The sequence below is a fragment of the Zea mays genome, chromosome 2, assembly GCF_902167145.1.
Source record: "Zea mays cultivar B73 chromosome 2, Zm-B73-REFERENCE-NAM-5.0, whole genome shotgun sequence".
In the NCBI taxonomy this organism is placed as follows: domain Eukaryota; kingdom Viridiplantae; phylum Streptophyta; class Magnoliopsida; order Poales; family Poaceae; genus Zea; species Zea mays.
The window spans coordinates 36,232,282-36,256,252 of record NC_050097.1 but is presented as its reverse complement, the minus strand read 5'-3'; positions in this window follow the sequence as shown (position 1 = coordinate 36,256,252).

Genomic DNA, 23,971 nt, shown 5'->3' with positions numbered 1-23,971 from the left:
TTTACATTTGGTTTTAGCAACGATGTGTAGTTTGGCGTGAGTGTAAGTTGCACGTTAATTTGGAAGAAGGTAATAAATAAACATCATCGTGTTCTCCTAATTAATCGCCCGAGCGCGTCGTACCCGGTCAAGCAGCCAGCAATGCCGTCCACAGCGCCTGGATTCTGGTCTTAAGTGTGACAAATGGCTAGCACGAGCCGTGGTTGCGATACTAGCTAGCTAGCATTATTGTAAGCCAAAAGGCAGCAGGGAGCATCATATATATACTAGAAGGACTAAAAGTAATCTTACCTACGAAGCCTACATTACTTAACACCCCCCCCCCCCCCCCCCCCTGCGTCACTGTTTAATTTGATCCGTTCAATGCCCGTGGACCCCATAGCTGCCCAGGCCAAAGACTAGGGCCAAGAGCAAGAGGGGTCTCGACAGGAGTTGCGCTGAGCGAGCTCCGTAGCTTAACATTTTCAAAGCGGAATGGACAAGACGAGAAGACAAGCAGCGCCAAAGTGACCATGATTGACTCGGTGAAATGTGTCACCGGCCTAGACCCCTCATCAGTAACTAGCTAGCTAAAAACACCGGCGCCTATAAATAATTACGGCATCCTAGCTAGCTAGCTAGCTAGTAAAAAAACGGGACCTTAGCTTCAAAGCGATAGATGCTCTACGACGATCTACTACTACTACTACGGTGGAAGGCAGCCATAAGAGGATAAGGCCGTCGAACTGCTTATGGCAAACAAAACAACCAGCTGTTTGTTGCTCTCGATCGAGGACGAATAAACAGTCAATGATACGCACGCACCGGGCCGCGAGCCATTTTGTTGGTACGTGCATCGTCATGCACGGATGGTTCCGTAGTGTCATCGGAGCCGGTACGGACGTCGTCGCTGTGCCCGCACACCCTAAAGGCTTGTTCGATTATTTTCAATCCATATGGATTAGAGGGGATTGATACGGATTGGAAGAGTTTTTGACTTGCTAGGGATTGAAACCCCTTCAATCCCTCTCAATCCATATGGATTGGGATAGAACCGAACATGGCCTAAGGCGTTGCATTGCAAGTGTACCACCGGCCGGCCGGCCGGGTTGCATCATGCGTACGTACGTGACGTACGTCAAGTGCGTGGACCGGACTGTGTGTGTGTGTGGAGGTGTCACGGAGCTAGCACGTGTAAAAAGTTCACCGGCCGCCGGTACTAGCTACTAGACACCAGTACCCGCTGCCTGCTGCAACACACGTACGTGTTACTGGCGCGGACGGCATGCATGCATGCCCTCGCTGGCTGTACAGGCAGGCAGCAGGCAGGCAGATATCTGGATCTGAAATTTGTGTGTATATTTTGGATCCGATACAGGCCGCTAGAAGAGACGAACGGGATCCGAGGGGGTAATACAATACAATATAAAGAGCAGGTACATACAGAATCTTGGCAGCTTAAATGGTGGATCCCGAACACGTAACGCGCGCGTGGCAACACCCCGCACGAGCAATACGCCAATACGGTACGTGTCGTACGACCCAGCTGGACTAACTGGCGTATCATCAGCCGGCCGGCCGGCGTCGTTTCCTCCAAGATTCGCAGCGTATCAGGCGGCCTGCTCGTGCACAAGCGATCGACACGTACAGCTGTCAATAACTGGCGGCAATATATAATATCTGAAGAGCTCATTAATTGGTCATGCATGAGCGATCTGTAATCATGTAAGTTAACAACTCTCGTAATGATATGCAAAGCTTGGTTCCGAAAGGATGATCATGTCTGCCCGGTGGGGACGACTAGGAATTAACCAAAAGGGTGATGAAGGTGTAGTAGCCGATATATCCGATTGGCATGCATCGAGAGTTGACTCGTGCTGGTATATATCTGACGCGCGCGGCCAAACGCACCGCATGCAGCGACGAGGACGAGGACGAGGCCGATCGACCGAATCGCGCGCGCGCTCGATCCCGTACGTCCCCCGTCTTCGTCCTCACGTCACGTACACACAAAGCACGAAACAGGATAAAGAAAAACCGAAGCAACGCATGCATGCAGCGGCATGAGTAACTTTTTCTCCTCTTTCCAATCCTCTGACGGCTGGCGTGCAGAGGATCGGATGACGGACGACCGACGACGCGGAAAAGAGAGGGACACTGAAAGCGAGCCATCTGCGCTGCAAGAGCTTTGCGCAGCGCGGTAGCCGGGCACGGCGCCAGCGTCTGTCGCCTAGCACGTACGGTACGGCCGGGGCCGGCAGCAGGTATCGTAGCACCAAGTGGCCGGGCGGCAATCGCGCGGACGCACACGACGGTTGATTCCAGGTCCAGCACCACCAGCAAGTGGCGGTTTGCTTGTATTGTTGTACATATCATATATACTTGAACGTACGTGTGTGTCCGCAGCAAAGTAGCTAGTACGCGCTGCATGCGGTTGTATTCGCAGACTACGTAGTGGAATGAACCAGCGCCTGTGATGGGTGTGCTCGTCGTTCGTGGCACGTACGTACGTACTGTGCGCGCATCGATCGGCATCATCTTCTGTCGCGCGGATCGCGCTCCCGTTCTGCCCGGCCGGCCGGCTAGTCGCGCGCTGTCTCTAGCCCCATGCATGCATGGACCACCAAAACGGAAACTTGGGTTGGGTGTCTTGTTCCGCCGGATGAAATAACTCGCCCATCCCTGGTGCCGGCGCGGTACAGAGCGCAGAAGCGGACGCTCCATACGGACTCTCGGCAATAATAAGCTGACTCGGCCGGCTGCAGTGGTCCTCCTCCTCCTCCCCCCCCTTTGTATAATAATGTATCGACGATATTTATATAAGCAAGAAATAATGTGGCCTTAAGGTGAAAAAGGAAGCCTTATTAGGAGCAGTAAAAAAACTAAACTGGATGGACAGGAGCGAGCATCTGTGACAGCTTTATTTACCTACAACCACAACGCAAATGGATCGCAGGCGGCAGCGCGCCGCAGAGCTTCCGTTCCAGCAGCGCCAGCGCCCGCGCCGGCCGCAGCTTTTCTCGGGGGCAACGACGACGCGCGCACCCCGTCCACGCACGCACTCTTTGTCGCCTCGGTCGAGAGAGATGGTAGGCTAGCTAGCAGCAACCAGTTCTGTTTTATTTTTTTAAAAAAAATATTGAAGTAGCCGGCGATAAATATTATTAAGCAGCAAATAAACCGGAGAGGCCTGCGCATGCAGTCTCCGTATTACTCTTTATGTTTTCCTTTTACGTTTTCCGTTGTTGCCATCTTTGTCTCCGTCTGTATGTTTGGTTACCCGTATCGTCTCATCTTGGACCACCATATGCGTTGACTTTATCTGAGCTCCTGTTTGGTTGCCTGCACAAGAAAGTTGCAGGCTACATGAGTGGATGCAAAACAAGCTATTTTATAGCTATTTGGTTGCATACACTTGTACGCAGAAAATTGCCGTATCGGATCAACCAGGGCCATTTAAGCGTCTCGATACAGGCATCCAATCATACGACGTATTTCCAGACATGCCCGGGGTGGGGGTTTTACCGAGCTCTCCGACGCGACGCAGCGCAGCAACAGTAGTGGCGGACCTGCGCTGCCGCTAGTACTAGCAGTAGACCAATAGTAGGTGTAGCAGCCTAGTAGCCTACTACACCGCGGCCGCTGCCTGCCTGCTGCCGGACCGGGGACGTGAAAGCAAAAGCCACGACGCGTATGGTACGCATGCGGCATGCATGCGATGCGCCCGTCCAATGAACGGCCGGCGGGTAGGGCTGACAATGGACTATAAATTTTGCACTATAAGGTTTAAGGATCGAATCGGATTAAAATCGGGCTCTATTTCTATTCATTTTTGAACTATAATTTATTTAGGGCCTTGACATTTTGTGAAGAACCATTTGAATCACGATCCATTACCACCCCTACCGGCGGGGCGATCGGCCCCCTATACTAGCTAAGCTAACTATAGCCAAGGACGCCACCACACGGCCTTGGTAGTACAGTGTGCTCGGTGTGTTGTACGTGCGTTAAAATCTCGATCCCGGCAGCGCTACCACGTACTACAGTACTCACCAACCAGCTAGATAGCTCACACGTACCGGCCGACACCGAGTACTAGTACTTCTTTCGTTCTGAAACGAAGAACAAAGTTGTTCTCGGAACGAGGAGGTTTAATTTTCAGGTCAGTTTTAATTTCTTTCTAAACCAAGTTTAATTCATTGTAGTGTTTTCTTTTTAAAAAAAAAATATCAGAAGACAGAGCTCCTTACTTGCTAAAGAAGGGGGCTGCATGCGACGTTTTTCCGATCGAGCGGCAGGCACGCAGTCATGGACGCGAGCTGTTGTTTGGTAGCCCTGTGATCGATCGACAGACAGACGATCACGTACGGATGCAACGCAAGTATAGTATGCATGTTTGGTCTCGGAATCGATCGGAACTAGCCAGACGACGCACAAGCACAACCCGATCCCTGCTGCATGCAGGCTGCAGCGGCGACGACGACGACAAGTCTGGCGAGTCGCGCTCAGAGACTTGTCACAAGAGCAGTAACGCTGGATTGGATCCATCGGCAACGCAACGTAGACGACGCCGTCACGTGTTATACTGCTATAGTAGAAGAACTGTAGAGTAGCTCTGTAGCTGCAGTGGTACTAGTAGGTGGTATCTGGTATGGATGAGATCGACTACCATTTCACCTACTACTCATGTGTATATGTATATAGAAACATCGTGCAAATACCGCCGTAAATTCGAACAAAATTCATCCGAAAGTGTACTCTCAGTTTTTTTTTAAAAAAAAACTTGTAAATGGACACAGGTTTATATTTTGTTGCGAAGAATAAATTCTAACTCGTTGTAGGCTGTTTCGTACAAAACAAATCAGATTGTCCTCTGCGTGTGCAATCGAAATTTATCATTTTTTTTGAAGAATCAATCTGCAATGTTTCTGAATCTCAGTTTTTAAAACAAAATAGATATGTGGAGATGTACCAAGTTATACATCCTTTAAACCCCGTCTTCGGAGTACGTTTTTTTGATGAATTCTAACTTCAAAGAACGTTTCTAGAGAGAGAGAGGAGGGAGTTTTAGACCGGTTTGATGAGAACTCTGTTGAACACTAAAAAGAGTACCGGACGGTCCGCGCCTGTGGGTCTAACGGTCCGTGCAAGCGCAGAACAGATTAGGGTTTCGAGTTTCTTGCTATGTTTGTTGGCGAGAATCTCAGGATTAGCTCGGAATTTTGTTGGTAACGGCTCCAGCCCCCCTTCTCTATAAAAGCATAGGAATACAGCCGATTTAATCAATCAATCGAACCCTCAATCAAGACAATTTACATTTATTCTTAGGAGTACTTCTAGTCTAGTTTTAGGTTAGTCTTCCAATCTCTAAATTCTTCGCTTCTCTTCGACTCTACATCGATTAGAGGAGTCTAAGTCGGCCTGCCGAGCCTAGACGTCATCTAGGATCTCTCCTCCCCGACGGGTTCCCTCCCAAGAGCGAGATCCAGGCGCCGCCAGTGACCTTCGCCGCCCCCTGCGCACGCGCGGACCGTCCGGCCGTCAGGCAGGAAACCCTAGCCTCGTGCCAGGCCGCGGACCGTTCGCCCATGTGCAGAGAGCACCGCCACGGTTCGTGTTGAGTGATTGGCGCCCGAAAAAGGTGCCAACATACTTTTTGGCGACTCCGCTGGGGACAACACATCTAGACCCATCAAATTGGCCCTCAATGACCGGTTCAAGGGATAGTTCTGAAGTCTCCCCCAACAACATTATAGAGCCGCCTTGGGAAACCTTGCCGGCTGACGAACAACTCCAGTTCGAGGAGCACAAGGAGCAGCTGATTCAAGAGGCAAAGGCGAAGTTCTTGGCTAACTTCAAGGTGGACAGGAACAATAAAGTCGTCCGACAACGGGCGACGGATCCGGCTTCGCTCCGACCCACATCAGATATCCCCAATGTAAGTAACACAAACGAGCTACAATCTCTTAAGAATTATGTAGACGAACAACGAGAACAAATGCAAAATATCATAGGGGGTATGCAAAATGATTATAGGAGACTAGTACGTGCATTTGATAAATCTACCATTGCAAATTTTCCTTCGCACGAAGTTGAATTAGAGGGAAACACACGTAACACATTGGCTATAGGTTGTCACGACCAGTCACAACCCCTTTATGGGATGCCGATGAATACATACCCTGAGCAACCGCAAATCGGCAGTAAATCAGCCGATCTGCACATGCCCGGACCGTCCGCACGTGAGCGCGGACCGTCCGAGCCAACAACGGCCGGACCCATTTTTAATGAATTACCATCACATGTGCCCGAGCCACATCGTATTGCGCAGAATTTAAACTACCCAGTCGGACCATCCGCATACAGCAACGGACGGTCCGCATATAATCACGGACAGTCCGGGTACATATCCGGACAGTCCGCGCATGAGTTTTTTTGAGAAGGATTGTTACCTAAATCCTCACCCGTCCCAGCAACACTTCCCATCACACTATGCGATGCATCAGGCCATTAATACAAAATTCCGAGCCCAGGAAAGCTTTCCGGCCCTGCCTAGAAGGCTAGAAAGGAACGATCAATCCTATGAGTCATATAGGGTAAATGGCAATGCACCACATAGCGCACACCAATGGAGAGAAGACAACACGCTAATATCCAGCCAACCCCACCTATGTTTGACCAGAGAGTCGGTGGTCTCGCACCGGCTGCCATCGATATAGTGAGGGAGGAAATAGTCGGGGCGTTTCGAGATAAGCTCGGAGTAAGCATGGTGCCTGGAGGGCAATCATATCGGAAACCTTATGACAACCGATTTGATCACCACCCATACCCCTAGGGAACCAGGATACCCGAATTTGCAAAATTTTTGGGTGACCAAGGAAAAAACACGCGCGAACACATATGCCGGTTCTTAGCACAATTAGGAGAATTGGCCGACACAAAAGCATTTTACGTGCGTTTATTTTCATTGTATTTAACAGGAACCGCGTTCGCATGGTACGCCACTTTACCTCCTAATTCTATTTCGTCATGGGGGATTTAGAACAAAAATTCCATGAGCACTTTTTCTCTGGTGACTATGAGTTAGATTTGGTAGACCTAGTGGCCTTGAGATAGGGGAAGGACGAATCGGTTAATGACTATATCCGGAGATTCCGGGATACCAGAAACCGATGCTTTCAAATTCATTTGGCAGAAAAACAGTTAGCAGTACTAGCTTTTAATGGATTGTGATATTATTTAAAGGAAAGATTAGAAGGCATCCAATTTTTCACACTAGCACAATTACACCAGAGAGCTTTGGCATGTGAAAACCGAAGCAAAGAGACTGCCAAAACCATTCGTCACAATGTCCATATAGTAGAGTGCGACCAAAGTAGCTCGGACGGTGAATCAACAGAAATTTATGCTGTTGAAATGGTTTGGCCAAAGCAGGCCAAATCTTCGGCTTGTTCCTCCTTGCAGCCGATTCAAAAGAAACGACAAGAGGAGGTTAAATTTACATTTAATGTTGGCAAATGTGACAATATATTCGATGAATTACTCAAAAATGGCAACATTAAAATAAATCATACTGTTCCATCCGCCGATGAACTAAAACGTCGCGCATACTGAGAGCACCTAGAGGGGGGTGAAATGGTGATCCTGTAAAAACTTAAAACTTATAGCCGCAAAACTTGATTAAGTGTTAGCACAATAGAATCAAGTGGCTAAGAACCGAGCTCTTGTGAAACACAATAGTCACAAAGAAAACAAGCACAAGAGACACGATGATTTATCCCGTGGTTCAGCCAAGTATAACACTTGCCTACTCCACGTTGTGGCGTCCCAATGGACGAGGGTTGCACTCAACCCCTTTCAAGTGATCCAATGATCCACTTGAATACCACGGTTGTTTTCTTTCTTATACTCTTTCCTGTTTGCGATGAATCTCCACAACTTGGAGTCTCTCGCCCTTACAACAAAGATCAAAGTGAAAGCACTTAGAGTAAGGGAGGGAAGCAACACACACAAATCCGCAGCAATACGCACACACACAGCCAAGACTTAATCTCAAATGAATCGCAACAAGTTCACCACTATAACAGAGCTCAAATCACTAAGAAAGACAATCAAGTGCGCGGAAACGGAGTGTGGAAGACTTAGAATGCTCAAAGTATGCTTGGTTTTCTCCTCCATGCGCCTAGGGGTCCCTTTTATAGCCCCAAGACAGCTAGGAGCCGTTGGAGGCATTCTTGGAAGGCAATTCTTGCCTTCTGTCGTGTGGCGCACCAAACAGTCCGGTGCACCACCGGACATCCACTGTTCATTGTCCGGTGCGGATCTCCTTCCTAAAATGGCACAACCGATCGTTGCAGAATTGTAGCCGTTGGCGCACCGGACACTGTCCGGTGCACACCGGACAGTCCGGTGCACACCGGACAGTCCGGTGCCCCCAGCCGACCGTTGGCTGGGGCCATGCGTCACGCGCGGATTGCGCGGCCGACCGTTGCGCTGGCGGCCTTTGGCTCACCGGACAGTCCGGTGCACCACCGTACAGTCCGGTGAATTATAGTCGTACGCCGCCGACGAATTCCCAAGAGTGGCCAGTTCGCTAGAGCCAGCCTGGCGCACCGGACACTGTCTGGTGCACCCAGACTGAGCAGCAGTTGGCTGTACACAACCAACTCTTTTCCAATCATTTTCTTTTCCTGATTCTAGCACTTAGACAAATATATTAGTACACAAAAACCAATGTACTAAGTCTAGAATCATACCTTCTTGTCGATTCGCACTTCATCCATCATTTGACATATAATTACTTACTAAATATGTGTTGAGCACTTAATCACCAAAATATACTAGAAATGGCCCAAGGGCACATTTCCCTTTCAATCTCCCCCTTTTTGGTGATTTATGCCAACACATCAAAAAGCAACAAATGGAAGTGCAACATCAATGCAATTGAGAACAAAAATGGTCTTTGACAAGATTTGACATATTTGGATCGTTCTTCGCCACCACTTGGTTTGTTTTTGCAATTCAAATTCATTTTCCTATCTCTAAGTTAAACACACATGTTTAGACACAAGGAGAGATAATCCAAGAGTAAAAATGATTAAGAGCCAAAACTCCCCCTTTTTCCCATAATCAAACATTCTCCCCACAAGAAACCAAATTTTGATAGTAAGAGTTATTTTGACAAATCGAAAGTTCTACTCTACTCTTTTTCAAAAATTTCACAAGTGGTAGCTGATCCATTTGCTTTGGCCTTATTTTCTCCCCCTTTGGCATTAAGCACCAAAACGGGATCAATCTTGGCCCTTTAACCCTATTGCCTCACCAAAATTGTCATTTAAGAGCAAAAGGCAATAAGTGAATAGAGATGAACTTGGAGTTAAGTACCCTCTCATCGGAGTGCAGTGGAAGTCTTTCATGGTCCAAGTCCACCTTTCCTGTTCAATCCACTTTTGAGACTAAAACAAATAAATTCAAATACAAGGTTAGTCTCAAAGTGTCAAGTTGTAGCATGCCTCCCCCTAAATAAGTGCATCACTTGCAAATGGACTTGTGAGGTCCGGGGGTCATGGGTACAACTTGAGCACTACAAACGAACAAAATCGATTGAAATGCATAAATTACATGATCAAAGGCATAAAACACATGTATGCTATAGATCAATCCAAGTTCTGCGAATCTAAGACATTTAGCTCACTATGCAGCCTGCAAAAGGTCTTCTCATCTAAAGGCTTGGTAAAGATATCGGCTAGCTGGTTCTCGGTGCTAACATAAAACACTTCGATATCTCCCTTTTGCTGGTAGTCTCTCAAAAAGTGATGCCGGATGTCTATGTGCTTAGTGCGGCTGTGTTCAACAGGATTATCCGCCATGTGAATTGCACTCTCATTATCACATAGGAGTGGGACTTTGCTCAGATTGTAGCCAAAATCCCGGAGGGTTTGCCTCATCCAAAGTAGTTGCGCGCAACACTGTCCTGCGGCAACGTACTCAGCCTCAGCGGTGGATAGGGCAACAGAAGTTTGTTTCTTAGAACTCCAGGACACCAAGGACCATCCTAGGAATTGGCACGTCCCTGATGTACTCTTCCTATCAACCTTGCATCCAGCATAATCGGAGTCTGAGTATCCAATCAAGTCAAAGGTAGACCCCTTTGGATACCAGATCCCGAAGCAAGGCGTAGCAATTAAATATCTAAGTATTCGCTTAACAGCCACTAGGTGGCATTCCCTTGGATCAGATTGAAATCTAGCACACATGCATACACTTAGCATAATATCCGGTCTACTAGCACATAAATAAAGCAAGGATCCTATCATAGACCGGTATGCCTTTTGATCAACGAACTTACCTCCTTTGTTGAGGTCGACATGTCCGTCGGTTCCCATTGGTGTCTTTGCGGGCTTGGCATCCTTCATCCCGAACCGCTTGAGCAAGTCTTGCGTGTACTTCATTTGTGAGATGAAGGTGCCATCATTGAGTTGCTTCACTTGGAACCCAAGGAAGTAGTTTAACTCGCCCATCATCGACATCTCGAATTTCTGTGTCATCACCCTGCTAAACTCTTCATAAGACTTTTGGTTAGTAGAACCAAATATTATGTCATCGACATAAATTTGGCATACAAATAGATCACCATCACAAGTCTTAGTGAAAAGAGTTGGATCGGCTTTCCCAACCTTGAAAGCATTAGCAATTAGAAAATTTCTAAGGCATTCATACCATGCTCTTGGGGCTTGCTTAATTCCATAGAGCGCCTTAGAGAGCTTACACACGTGGTCGGGGTACCGTTCGTCCTCAAAACCAGGGGGTTGCTCCACGTACACCTCCTCCTTGATTGGCCCATTGAGGAAAGCGCTCATGACATCCATTTGGAACAACCTGAAAGAATGGTGAGCGGCATAGGCTAACAAAATGCAAATAGACTCTAGCCTAGCCACAGGAGCAAAAGTCTCCTCAAAGTCCAAACCTGCGACTTGGGCATAACCTTTTGCCACAAGTCGAGCCTTGTTCCTTGTCACCACTCCGTGCTCGTCTTGCTTGTTGTGGAACACTCACTTGGTTCCCACAACGTTTTGCTTTGGACATGGCACCAAGGTCCAAACTTCTTTTCGCTTGAAGTTATTGAGCTCTTCCTGCATGGCTAACACCCAGTCCGGATCTAGCAGGGCCTCTTCTACCCTGAAAGGCTCAATAGAAAAGACAAACGAGTAATGCTCACAAAAATTAACTAATCTAGAGCGAGTAGTTACTCCCTTGCTTATATCACCCAAAATCTGGTCAACGGGATGATTCCTTTGAATCGTCGCTCGAACTAGAGTGGGAGGGGCTTGTGGTGCTTCTTCCTCCATAACTTGATCATCTTGTGCTCCCCCTTGATCACACGCCTCTTCTTGATGAACCTGTTCATCGCCTTGAGTTGGGGGATGCACCATTGTTGAGGAAGAAGGTTGGTCTTGCTCTTTTTGTTCCTGTGGTCGCACATCTCCAATTGCCATGGTGCGTATTGCGGCCGTTGGAACGTCATCTTCATCTACATCATCAAGATCAACTTGCTCTCTTGGAGAGCCATTAGTCTCATCAAATACAACGTCGCTAGAGACTTCAACCAAACCCGATGATTTGTTGAAGACCCTTTACGCCTTTGTATTTGAGTCATATCCTAACAAAAACCCTTCTACAGCCTTGGGAGCAAATTTGGAATTCCTACCTTTCTTCACTAGAATATAACATTTACTCCCAAATACACGAAAGTATGATACGTTGGGTTTGTTACCGGTTAGAAGTTCGTACAACGTCTTCTTGAGGAGGCGATGAAGGTAGACCCGGTTTATGGCGTGGCAGGCTGTGTTCACAGCTTTCGACCAAAACCGCTCGGGGGTCTTGAATTCACCAAGCATCATCCTCGCCATGTCTATAAGCGTCCTATTCTTCCTCTCTACCACACCATTTTGTTGTGGTGTGTAGGGAGCAGAGAACTCGTGCTTGATTCCTTCCTCCTCAAGGTACTCCTCCACTTACAGATTCTTGAATTCGGACCCGTTGTCGCTCCTTATCTTTTTCACGTTGAGCTCAAATTCGTTTTGAGCTCTCCTTAGGAAGCGCTTTAGGGCCCCTTGGGCTTCTGTTTTATCCTGCAAAAAGAATACCCAAGTGAAGCGAGAAAAATCATCAATAATAACAAGACCATACTTACTTCCCCCGATGCTGAGGTAGGCGACGGGTCTGAAGAGGTCCATGTGAAGTAGCTCCAAAGGTCTTGATGTGGTCATCACATTTTTGCTATGATGAGAACTTCCCACCTGTTTACCTGCTTGACAAGCTACATAAGGTCTATCTTTTTCGAAAGTTACATTGGTTAGACCTAACACATGTTCTCCTTTTAGAAGTTTATGAAGGTTCTTCATCCCAACATGTGCTAGACGGCGATGCCACAGCCAGCCCATGCTAGTCTTAGCGATTAAGCATGCATCTAGACCGGCCTCCTCCTTCGAAAAATCAAATAAATAGAGTTTGCCGTCTAGTACACCCTTAAAAGCTAATGAACCATCACTCCTTCTAAAGACAGACACATCTACATTGGTAAATAAGCAATTGTAACCCATATTACATAGTTGACTAACGGACAACAAGTTATACCCGAGCGATTCAACTAAGAACACATTAGATATGGAATGCTCGGATGAAATAGCTAATTTTCCTAGTCCTTTAACCTCGCCTTGATTCCCGTCTCCAAAGATGATCGAATCTTGGGAATCTTTGTTCTTGACGTAGGAAGTGAACATCTTCTTCTCCCCCGTCATGTGGTTTGTGCATCCGCTGTCGATAATCCAGCTTGAGCCCCCGGATGCATAAACCTGCAAGGCAAATTAGGCTTGGGTTTTAGGTACCCAACTCTTGTTGGGTCCTACAAGGTTAGTAACAATAGTCTTAGGGACCCAAATGCAAGTTTTATCTCCCTTGCATTTTGCCCCCAATTTCCTAGCAACCACTTTCTTATTTTTACATGAAAGTACAAAATCAGTGTTGCAGGCATGAAAAATAGTAGTAGATTTATTTTGCATTTTCTTAGGCATATGATGAACAACATTGTTTCTAGGCATATTTCTACTATGCACAAAGGAAGAACTTGAAACAATCATGGCATGTGAATCATAAGCATTATAACTCTTATTATGATGAGCATTCCTATAAAATTTTCTATCATAAATAAATGCATGATTCTTTTGACTACTACTAGCCATAGGAGCCTTCCCTTTTTTCTTGTTTAAAATGGGAGCCCTTTGGCTTGTTAAGTTCTTGGCTTCCCTCTTAAAGCCAAGCCCATCCTTAATTGAGGGGTGTCTACCAACAGTGTAGGCATCCCTAGCAAATTTTAATTTATCAAAATCACTTTTTCAAGTCTTAAGTTGAGCATTAAGACTTGCTACTTCATCATTTAATTTAGAAATAGAAATTAAATGTTCATCACAAGCATCAACATTAAAATCCTTGCATCTATTGCAAATTACAACATGCTCTACACAAGGACTAGATTTATTAACTACCTCTAGCTTAGCATTTAAATCATCATTCAAAATCTTCAAGCTAGAAATAGATTCATTGCAAATAGATAATTCAGAAGATAGTAATTCATTCCTTTTAATCTCTAAGGCAAGAGACTTTTGAACACTAATATATTTGTCATGTTCCTCATACAAAATGTCCTCTTGCCTCTCTAGCAGTCTATCTTTTTCATTCAATGCATCAATCAACTCATTTATCTTTTCTACTTTAGATCTATCTAATCATTTGAACAAGCTAGTGTAATCTACTTCATCATCACTAGAGTCCTCATCACTAGAAGTAGAGTACTTAGGAGTTTCTCGAGCGTTTACCTTCTTCTCCTTTGCCATTAGGCAAGTATGGCGCTCGTTGGGGAAGAGCGACGATTTGTTGAAGGCTGAGGCGGCGAGTCCTTCGTCGTCGGAGTCGGACGAAGAACAATCCAAGTCCCATTCTTTGCCAAGGTGTGCCTCGCCCTTCGCCTTCTTATAAACCTTCTTGTTCTCTCTCTTCCCATGTCTTTCGTCTTCCTGGTCATTTTCATTATCAGGACATTGAGGAATAAAATGACCTGTCTTACCGCACTTGAAGCAGGAGCGCTTTCCCTTTGCCTTGCTCTTGTTTGAGTACTCCTTGTGTCCCTTTAATGCGGCTTGAAGCGTTTGATAATGAGGGCCATCTCATCCTCGTTTAGCCTGGTCGCCTCAACTTGTGCCACCTTGCTAGGTAGCGCCTCCCTGCTACTTGTTGCTTTGAGAGCAACAGTTTGAGGCTCATAGATGGGCGTTGGACCATTCAATGCCTCATCAACGTATCTTACTTCCTTGATCATCATACGCCCGCTTATGAACTTTCCAAGTATTTCCTCGGGCGTCATCTTGGTGTACCTAGGATTTTCACGGATAGAGTTCACAAGATGAGGATCAAGTACAGTGAAGGACCTGAGCATAAGTCGGACGACGTCGTGGTCCGTCCATCTCGTGCTTCCATAGCTCCTGATCTTGTTGGCCAGGGTATTGAGCCTGTTGTACGTTTGGGTTGGCTCCTCCCCGTGATCATTGCGAACCTTCCCAGTTCGCCTTCCACCAACTCCATCTTGGTGAGCATGGTGGCATTGTTCCCCTCATGAGAAATCTTGAGGGTGTCCCAAATCTGCTTGGCGTTATCCAAGCCGCTCACCTTGTGGTACTCGTCCCTGCACAAGGATGCTAGCAAAACAGTAGTAGCTTGTGCATTTTTATGGATTTGCTCATTAATGAAAATGGGATTGTAAGTACTATCAAAAAGCATTCCATTTTCAACGATCTCCCAAATACTCGGATGGAGAGAGAATAGGTGACTACACATTTTGTGACTCCAAAATGAGTAGTCTTCTCCATCAAAGTGCGGAGGTTTCCCAAGTGGAATTGAAAGTAAATGAGCATTGGGGTTAGACGGAATACAAGAATAATCAAAAGAAAAGTTTGAGTTAATCGTTTTCTTTTTCTCGTCGTCGTCGTCTCTTTGGGAAGAGGAAGACTCGTCGCTGTCGTAGTAGACTATCTTCTTGATGCGCCTCTTCTTCTTCCCGTCCTTCTTCTTGTGACTTGAGCCAAAGTCAGTGGGCTTGTCGTCTCTTGGCTCGTTGAAGACAGATTCCTTCTCCTTATCATTGACCACCATCCCCTTTCCCTTAGGATCCATCCCTTCGGGCGATTAGTCCCTTTCATGAAGAGAACAGTTCTGATACCAATTGAGAGCACCTAGAGAAGGGGTGAATAGGTGATCCTGTAAAAATTTAAAACTTATAGCCACAAAACTTGATTAAGTGTTAGCACAATAGAATCAAGTGGCTAAGAACCGAGCTCTTGTGAAACACAATAGTCACAAAGAAAACAAGCACAAGAGACACGATGATTTATCCCGTGGTTCGGCCAAGTATAACACTTGCCTACTCCACGTTGTGGCGTCCCAATGGACGAGGGTTGCACTCAACCCCTATTAAGTGATCCAATGATCCACTTGAATACCATGATTGTTTTCTTTCTTATACTCTTTCCTGTTTGCGAGGAATCTCCACAACTTGGAGTCTCTCGCCCTTACAACAAAGATCAAAGTGAAAGCACTTAGAGTAAGGGAGGGAAGCAACACACACAAATCCACAACAATACACACACACAACCAAGACTTAAGCTCAAATGAATCGCAACAAGTTCACCACTATAACAGAGCTCAAATCACTAAGAAAGACAATCAAGTGCGCGGAAACGGAGTGTGGAAGACTTAGAATGCTCAAAGTATGCTTGGTTTTCTCCTCCATGCGCCTAGGGGTCCCTTTTATAGCCCCAAGGCAGCTAGGAGCCGTTGGAGGCATTCTTGGAAGGCAATTCTTGCCTTCTGTCGTGTGGCGCACCGGACAGTCCGGTGCACCACCGGACATCCACTGTTCATTGTCCGGTGCGGATCTCCTTCCTAAAATGGCACAGCCGACTGTTGCAGAATTGTAGCCGTTGGCGCACCGAACACTGTCCAGTGCACACCGGACAGGCCGGTGCCCCCAGCCGACCGTTGGCTGGGGCCACGCGTCACGCGCGGATTGCGCGGCCGACCGTTGCGCTGGCGGGCTTTGGCTCACCGGACAGTCCGGTGCACCACCGGACAGTCCGGTGAATTATAGCTGTACGCCGCCGATGAATTCCCGAGAGTATTCAGTTCGCTAGAGCCAGCCTGGCGCACCGGACACTGTCCAGTGCACCCAAACTGAGCAGTAGTTGGCTGTACACAACCAACTCTTTTCCAATCCTTTTCTTTTCCTGATTCTAGCACTTAGACAAATATATTAGTACACAAAAACCAATGTACTAAGTCTAGAATCATACCTTCTTGTTGATTCACACTTCATCCATCATTTGACATATAATTACTTACTAAATATGTGTTGGGAACTTAATCACCAAAATATACTAGAAATGGCCCAAGGGCACATTTCCCTTTCACATACTGCAAGTGGCATAACTCATTTTCTCATGGCACTAATGATTGTAATGTATTTTGTCGACAGATTCAATCGACCATTAATGAAGGACGATTGAAATTTCAGGAAATGCAGGTGGACACAGAGCCCTTTCCGATGAACATGATTGACTTCGAGGGTAAAAAGGTCCTAATTCGGCCCAGCACAACCGATAAGGAAAAGGGCAAAGAAGTCATCATCGGCAACACACAGAAGGCCGATGGAAGCAATAAAGTTTCTTGCAGGAAAGTAGTGGCGGAAAAGGTTCCTGATGGAGGGGAGACCCTAAAGGTGACCATCACTACCTCCGGCACTGGGTGGCAAGCACAGACAAGGGGACATATACAGGAGCCCGTACTACGCATCTCGGACGGTCTGACGCATAGGCGCAGACGGTCTGGGACTACGCCAGACAATCCGAAGAAGTCCATCGGACGGTCCGGCAACACTCAGGACCCACAACGACCACGTACATTCAAACCACGACTACTAGAGATAGGTATGTGGAAAACAAATACATTTAAAGCAGCTGGACGGCTGGTCAAAACCGGCCCTACCTTCGATCAATTATTATCCAAGTATGTGAAAAAAAAGATTGGCCCAAGTGACCGGCCAACGAAGCAACCTCGCTCGCCCGTTCAGGAGCAACAACAGGTAAGACCGATTGGACCACCTCACCAATCGGAAAAAATGGAAGGTCATACTGTCCAGTTAAGGCCTAACATACCTACATGGACACCTCCACCCCCATATCCACCTATGCCATATGCATACATACCTCCACCATATGTCCCCAATCAAATGTGGGGCATGTCACCATATCCACTTGGGATGCCACAGTACCCCGCTTGGGGGCACCCCAAACATCTGTGTTCAACAGGTTAGCACCACCAGTACAAGACCGATTGAGCGCCGCTCAATCCGGTCACTAGACACAGGCCCAACAAGATTGCCGGACTACTCGGTCTCAAAGACCGACCAATCTGGCAGGGGGGCATATGCCTGCAGCAACTAAAAGAACGACAAAAAAGGACATCATCAAAATAGGTACAGCGGATGTCGTCATACAGAAAGAAAGTGAAGGGTCCATGATTTTTGGTGAATCGGCCAACACGAACAAAACAGAAGATACGGTTGTCTTCAAAATAGCCGATCCAAAATACTCCATGCCTCGATGGTGCCCAGCGGGATTGACACGGTCCCAAAAGCAAAAATTACAGCGCCTAAGAGCAAAAGAGAACCAGGAAAAGGAAGCGGGAAAGATATTCAATGACACACATCCACAGTACCCGCCCCGCAAAAGAAATGGAGACCAAAGGCCGTTGAGGAAAAGCAAACGGCCACAAAAATAGAAAATAAAACAACACTTGTGCAGCACCCTGCAGGTATGGCAGACAACCTAGCTAAAAAGGACGGACCATCTACACAAGGCGCGGACTGTCCGACCCCTGAGTCCGGACCGTCCGCACCACACCAGGACGCCTCCGACGACGTATCGACATCAATGGAGGAGGACGACCTACTGGGAGAAGACCTGGTCGACTACGAAGCTTCTCCAGAGCGCCCAGGTATGGATGTAAATGTTATTACATTTTCCGTCGATTGTACTATTGTCGGCGACGACGGACCTGTTGTTGCCCAGTTTAATTTTGGTCCTAAAGAAGTCGCCTTTACTAAACCAAAGGAATCGGTAAATCATTTAAAGCCGCTCTTCGTACGCGATCACATTGATGGGATACCGATTGCTAAAATGTTGGTAGATGGAGGGGCGGCTGTAAATCTAATGCCTTATTCATTGTACAGAAAATTAGGTAAACAAGATGACGAACTTGTCAAGACCAACATGACCCTCAGCGGTGTTGAAACTGATAGTTCGATCAAAGCTAGGGGAGTCACGTCCGTTGAATTAACCATCGGGACTAAGACCCTTGCTGCTGCATTCTTCGTTGCTGATGTAGAAGGAAATTACAGTCTAATCCTAGGCAGATATTGGATTCATGTTGTTGGGGCGAAGGCGAAGACGCCACCCTTCGCTCGATGCCTTCGCCGTCCTCGCTGCACCAACGGAGACAAGACAACGGGCAGACTAACCCTTCGTCCCATACGTCACCGGACGAAGGCCGTGACGAGGTCGTATCATCTTGCGACCTCGTCCAGCATGGAGGCCCACGTGTGATCTGACCCATTGTAACAGGCCCTGCGTGGCCGCTGCGCAAATACGGGCCTAATTTGTAAAGGCATCCCTGTAATTACGGTCTGTAACCCCGCTTTATGGGAATATTCCGGGGATAACCTAGGTGTCTGAGGGCACATGCGTCCTTAACACAGGACGCTGGGCACACAGATACCTATAAATACCCCCGCACAGTGCCCTTGAGAGGCTAGATTAACAGAGCTATTGCCATCTCGTGCAAAAACCCTGTTTGCGTTGCTACACTCCCCCGTTGGATCAACTTGCACCGGAGAGCAAGTTCCAACATTTGGCGCCCACCGTTCGTGCTACGAAAAAACCACCCGCGATGGCACCCAAGGAAGCTAGCTCGAAGGCTGATGAGGCTGCGAAGGCAGCACTGCTGGCCGCAAAAAAGAGCAAGGACCTCGCCCTCACCCACTCCACCCACCAAGAGGCCACTGAAGACGACGTTCTCCGCACCTGCGAAGACGACGCTCTCCGCACCTGCGGCCCTGAAGGACAGCCGCAACCTCCCCCAGGCTTCGCTCCACCAGAGGGCAAGGACGGCAAAGTCATCGGTGTCTCAGCAGAAGAACAGCTACAGCTGCGCGCCCTGCGCATCAAGAACCGCAATCTCCAGAAGCAAAAAGAGATACTTGAGGCCAAGCGCCAACGTGTGTCTGCACAAGCCAAGGTACGGCAAATGATACGAGACGAAGAGCAGAAGGCCCAGGAGCTCGAGCAAGAGATCACGCTAATGCAGCGTGAAGGCCACTTCGGCCTGCAACACGGGCCACCCCTGCAACAGCGCGCACAAGTCAAAGACCTGCACTTTCCCCACCGCGATCACGCCATCCCACACGCCGTGACATTCCAAGGTGTCAACTACCTCGACGAGCGAAGTCCCCTGGCGCCACACCTGCAAGTGACACCCTGGCCTACCAAAATCCGGGCAGGGACCTATCCCAAGTACAACGGCAGTACTGACCCAGCACAGTACATCATGAGTTATCAGGTCGCCGTTGCATCTTCCGGAGGGGACGACGCCACGATGGCCAAGTCTTTCATCATTGCCCTCGAGGGCCCAGCTCTCACCTGGTTCACCAGATTGCCCCCGTTGTCCATTGACTCCTGGAGAAGCCTCCGGGACAAATTTCTGCTCAACTTCCAAGGGTACCGCCCAGACACCGACGCCCTGGCCGAACTCTCACTCTGCAAGCAGCTGGAAAAGGAGACTCTGCGGGAGTACTACTGCAAGTTTCTGACACTTAAGTCACAGCTACCCTCGGTCGATGACCAAATTGCCATCCACTACGCCATCAGTGGCCTTCGGGCCAGCGTCCTCTACAGCCACTGCATCAGGGATCCGCCCAAGAACCTCCAGGAGTTGTATCAGCTATTTGAAAAATATGCCAAATCCGAAGAACTCCACCAGCGCAAAATTGAGTCTCAGAGGAAACCCAAAGATGCTCCACAGTCCAGCCGCACGTGGACGAGGACTCCGCAGCCAGACTCTGGTCAGGACGGCCGCAATCAGCAGCAGGTGCACAACATCGCCAACCAGCACCCCGCTGGTGAGGCCCCTCGCCGCCAGGAATATCCCCCCCAGGGCCGCGGAAACGGAACTCACGGACGGGGCCGGGGACGTGCGCAACCGCCTCGCCGATTTTACTGCCTGTTTCACGGCGAAGACTGCCCACCAAACCAGAGATTGCCCAGAGACGAAGGCCACCAGAGACAGGATGGCATGGGCGCAACCAGCCGACAACCCTAGAGTTGTCGCACACACATATCAGTAGCCCCCTCCACCATACATCCACACCTCTGCTCCGCATCCACCGCACCACGCATACCAACACCACCAGGAAGTACAAATCGGACCTCCCCCACCCCACCTCCACATCAGCAACAACAAAACATCCATCACCCCCATGCCCCAAAACAAGAGGACTTCGCCGATCAGCCGTATCGCGGAGTCATTCATATGATCACTGGGGGGTCCAGCACCGACTTCGACACGAAGCAGCAAGAGCGGGACCACTACCACAACATCAACCACGTCGCCATCACCGGTCCGATCGTGAAGAGGAAGTGGTCCCATGTGCCACTAACCTTCGACGCCCGAGACGTCGATCTGCGCAGCGCCCCCACATCGACACCATGGTTATCAACTGCAGCGTGGCAGGCTGGGACCTGCACAAAGTCCTGGTCGACAATGGCAGTCAAGCAGACATCATTTTCCTCCATGCCTTCGACCGCATGGGCATAAGCCACAGCCTGCTCAAGCCTTCGGACAACCCGCAAGGGCACATTTCCCGTCGGCAAAATAGAGTTGCCTCTCTCCTTCGGTGTAGCACCCAATGCCCGAAGTGAGCAAGTGACCTTCGATATCGTCGATATGGTGTATCCGTACAACGCCATTATGGGCCGGGGCTCCATCAACAAGTTTGAGGCAGCCATTCACGGACTTTACCTGTGCATGAAGATACCAGGTCTGTTAGGCGCCATCACGGTCTATGGCAACCAGCAGACTGCGCGCAACATAGAGCGGGACTTCGTCCCCGGGCAAAGAAACGTGCACTGCCTCACGGCCCAGCGCGAGGTCCCTGTGTCCACCAGCCCAACTGACAAAGAACACGACAAAGCACAGCTACAGAGCAACGACGGGACCAAGACTGTTCCCCTCGACCAGGCCACGCCCAAGCAGACAGTCACCATCAGCGAAGACCTCACTTCGCATGACGAGGAGAAACTCCTCTGCTGCTTGTCCAAGAACAAAGACGTCTTCGCCTGGTCCGCCCTCGACCTGGTCGGGGTCAGCCGATCCATAATTGAGCACAGCTTGGGAATCGACCCTTCGGTGAGACCAAAAAAACAGCGGCTCCGCAAAATGTCTGACGAGAAGACAGAAGCCGCCAAGGCCGAGGTACATCGCCTCCTGGAGGCCAAATTTATCGAGCCAGTGGCTTACTCCATGTGGCTCGCCAACGTTGTGATGGTGCAGAAAAAGAGCGGCAAGTGGCGGATGTGCATCGACTTCACCAGTCTCAACAAGGCCTGCCCAAAGGACAACTTCCCGCTGCCTCGGATCGACAAAATAGTCGATAGCGCGGCCGGGTGCGAAGTCATGTCACTCCTCGACTGCTTCTCCGGTTACCATCAAATATATATGAAGGAGGAGGACAAGGCCAGCACCAGCTTCATAACACCCTTCGGCACATATTGCTTCATCAGAATGCTAGAGGGACTCAAGAACGCCGGGTCCACTTTCTCCCAGCTTACCAAAACGGTGCTCGAGGGGCAAGTCGGCAGAAATATATTCACATATGTGGACGACATCGTCGTCGCCAGCAGGAGCAAGGAGGACCATCTTGCTGACCTCGCCGAGACATTTGCGAACATGCGGGACGCACGACTTCGCCTAAACCCCGAAAAGTGCGTCTTCGGCGTTCGCCAGGGGAAAATATTGGGCTACCTGGTATCACACCGCGGCATCGAGGCCAACCCAACCAAAATTCAGGCCATCATCAACATGACGCCCCCGCAGTCAGCCAGAGACGTCCAGCGCCTGATGGGCAGATTGGCCGCCCTCAACAGATTCATCTCCAAATCCGCAGAGCGAAGTCTCCCCTTCCTCAAAACTCTCCGCGGCGCAAAAGACTTCGCTTGGGGACCAGAGCAGGCGGCGGCCTTCGCCTCATTGAAACAGTACCTGTCGGAATTGGCGGTTCTTACAAGCCCCAACTCTTCGCTACCCCTGTTGCTTTATGTTGCGGCCTCGCCGCACGCGGTCAGCGCGACACTGGTTCAGGAGCAGATAGTAGAGGGCGTGATCAGGCAGTGTCCAGTTTATTACGTCTCCGAAGTGCTCACACCATCAAAATGTAACATGACGGAACTGGAAAAGATTGCCTATGCAGTTGTTATGTCTTCGCGCAAATAGCGCCACTATTTTGAAGCATTCAAGGTCCGAGTCACCTCAGACAGGGGACTCGGCGAATTGTTCAGAAACCCGGAGGCATCGGTACGGATCGCCAAATGGGTGGCCGAACTCTCCGGCTACCACATCACTTTCGAGCCCAGGACAGCCATCAAGTCACAAGTTCTAGCAGACTTCGTCGTCGACTGGACTAGGCCAATAACACAGCCGGACCCGTCCGCAGAGAAAGTTTGGACAATCCACTGCGATGGCGCATGGTGCCATGCGGGGGCAGGCGCTGTTGCAGTCATCACCTCACCCGCCGGGGTCAAGCACAGATACGCGACACGCTTAAGCTTCGCTCTGGAATCTGACAGATGCACAAACAACATAGCAGAATACGAAGCTGTCATCCTCGGCCTCCGGAAGCTAAGGGCCCTTGGTGTCACCACCTGCATTGTCAGAACAGACTCCAAGGTAGTCGCCGGCCAAGTCGAGAAAGACTATGCAGCAAAGGACCCCACACTTATGCAATACCTCGCGACCATCCGAAGTCTCGAGAGACAATTCAAGGGATTCACCTTGCAACATATGGACCGGGCCAAGAATGAAGAAGCCGACGCATTGGCCAAGGCTGCCGCCAGAGGCGAGTCCCTGCCCTTCGACGTGTTCTACCATGTTATCGGCACGCCAGCCGTCCGGAGCCCCGAAGGGCTCCAAATAACCAATGACAGCGAGGGCCACCGCATAGTCAACCTTATTATGACCGAAGACTGGCGGGCACCAATAACCCTGTTCCTACAGGGTTACTACCACCCAACCGACATCAACGAGGCCAAGCGCCTCAAACATCGAAGCCACTTCGAAGGATCTTATTGAGGGCCAGCTCTACAAGAAGGGGGTTAGTCAGCCAATGCTTAAATGTGTCACCGAGACCGAAGGCGTCCAAATCCTGCGCGAAGTCCACAGTGGTACCTGCGGCTCTCACGCAGGGCCAAGGGCCCTAGCCGCAAAGGTGATCCGTCAAGGTTTCTACTGGCCCGCAATGATCTACGCCGCAAATCGGGTCACAAGGTCCTGCAAAGCCTGCCAGAAGTTTTCTCCTCGATCAGGCAGCCCTTCGCAATTCACAAAACTGATCGCCCACACATGGCCTCTCCAGCGCTGGGGCCTAGACATTGTCGGGCCCCTGCCCACGGCTCAGGGGAACCTCAAGTTCACCTTCGTCGCTGTCGAGTATTTTACCAAATGGATCGAGGCGAGGGCTGTTTCCACAATAACATCAAAGACTGCACAGAAATTCTTTTGGCAAAACATTGTTTGCCGCTTCGGAGTACCATCCGAACTAACAGTTGACAACGGCAAG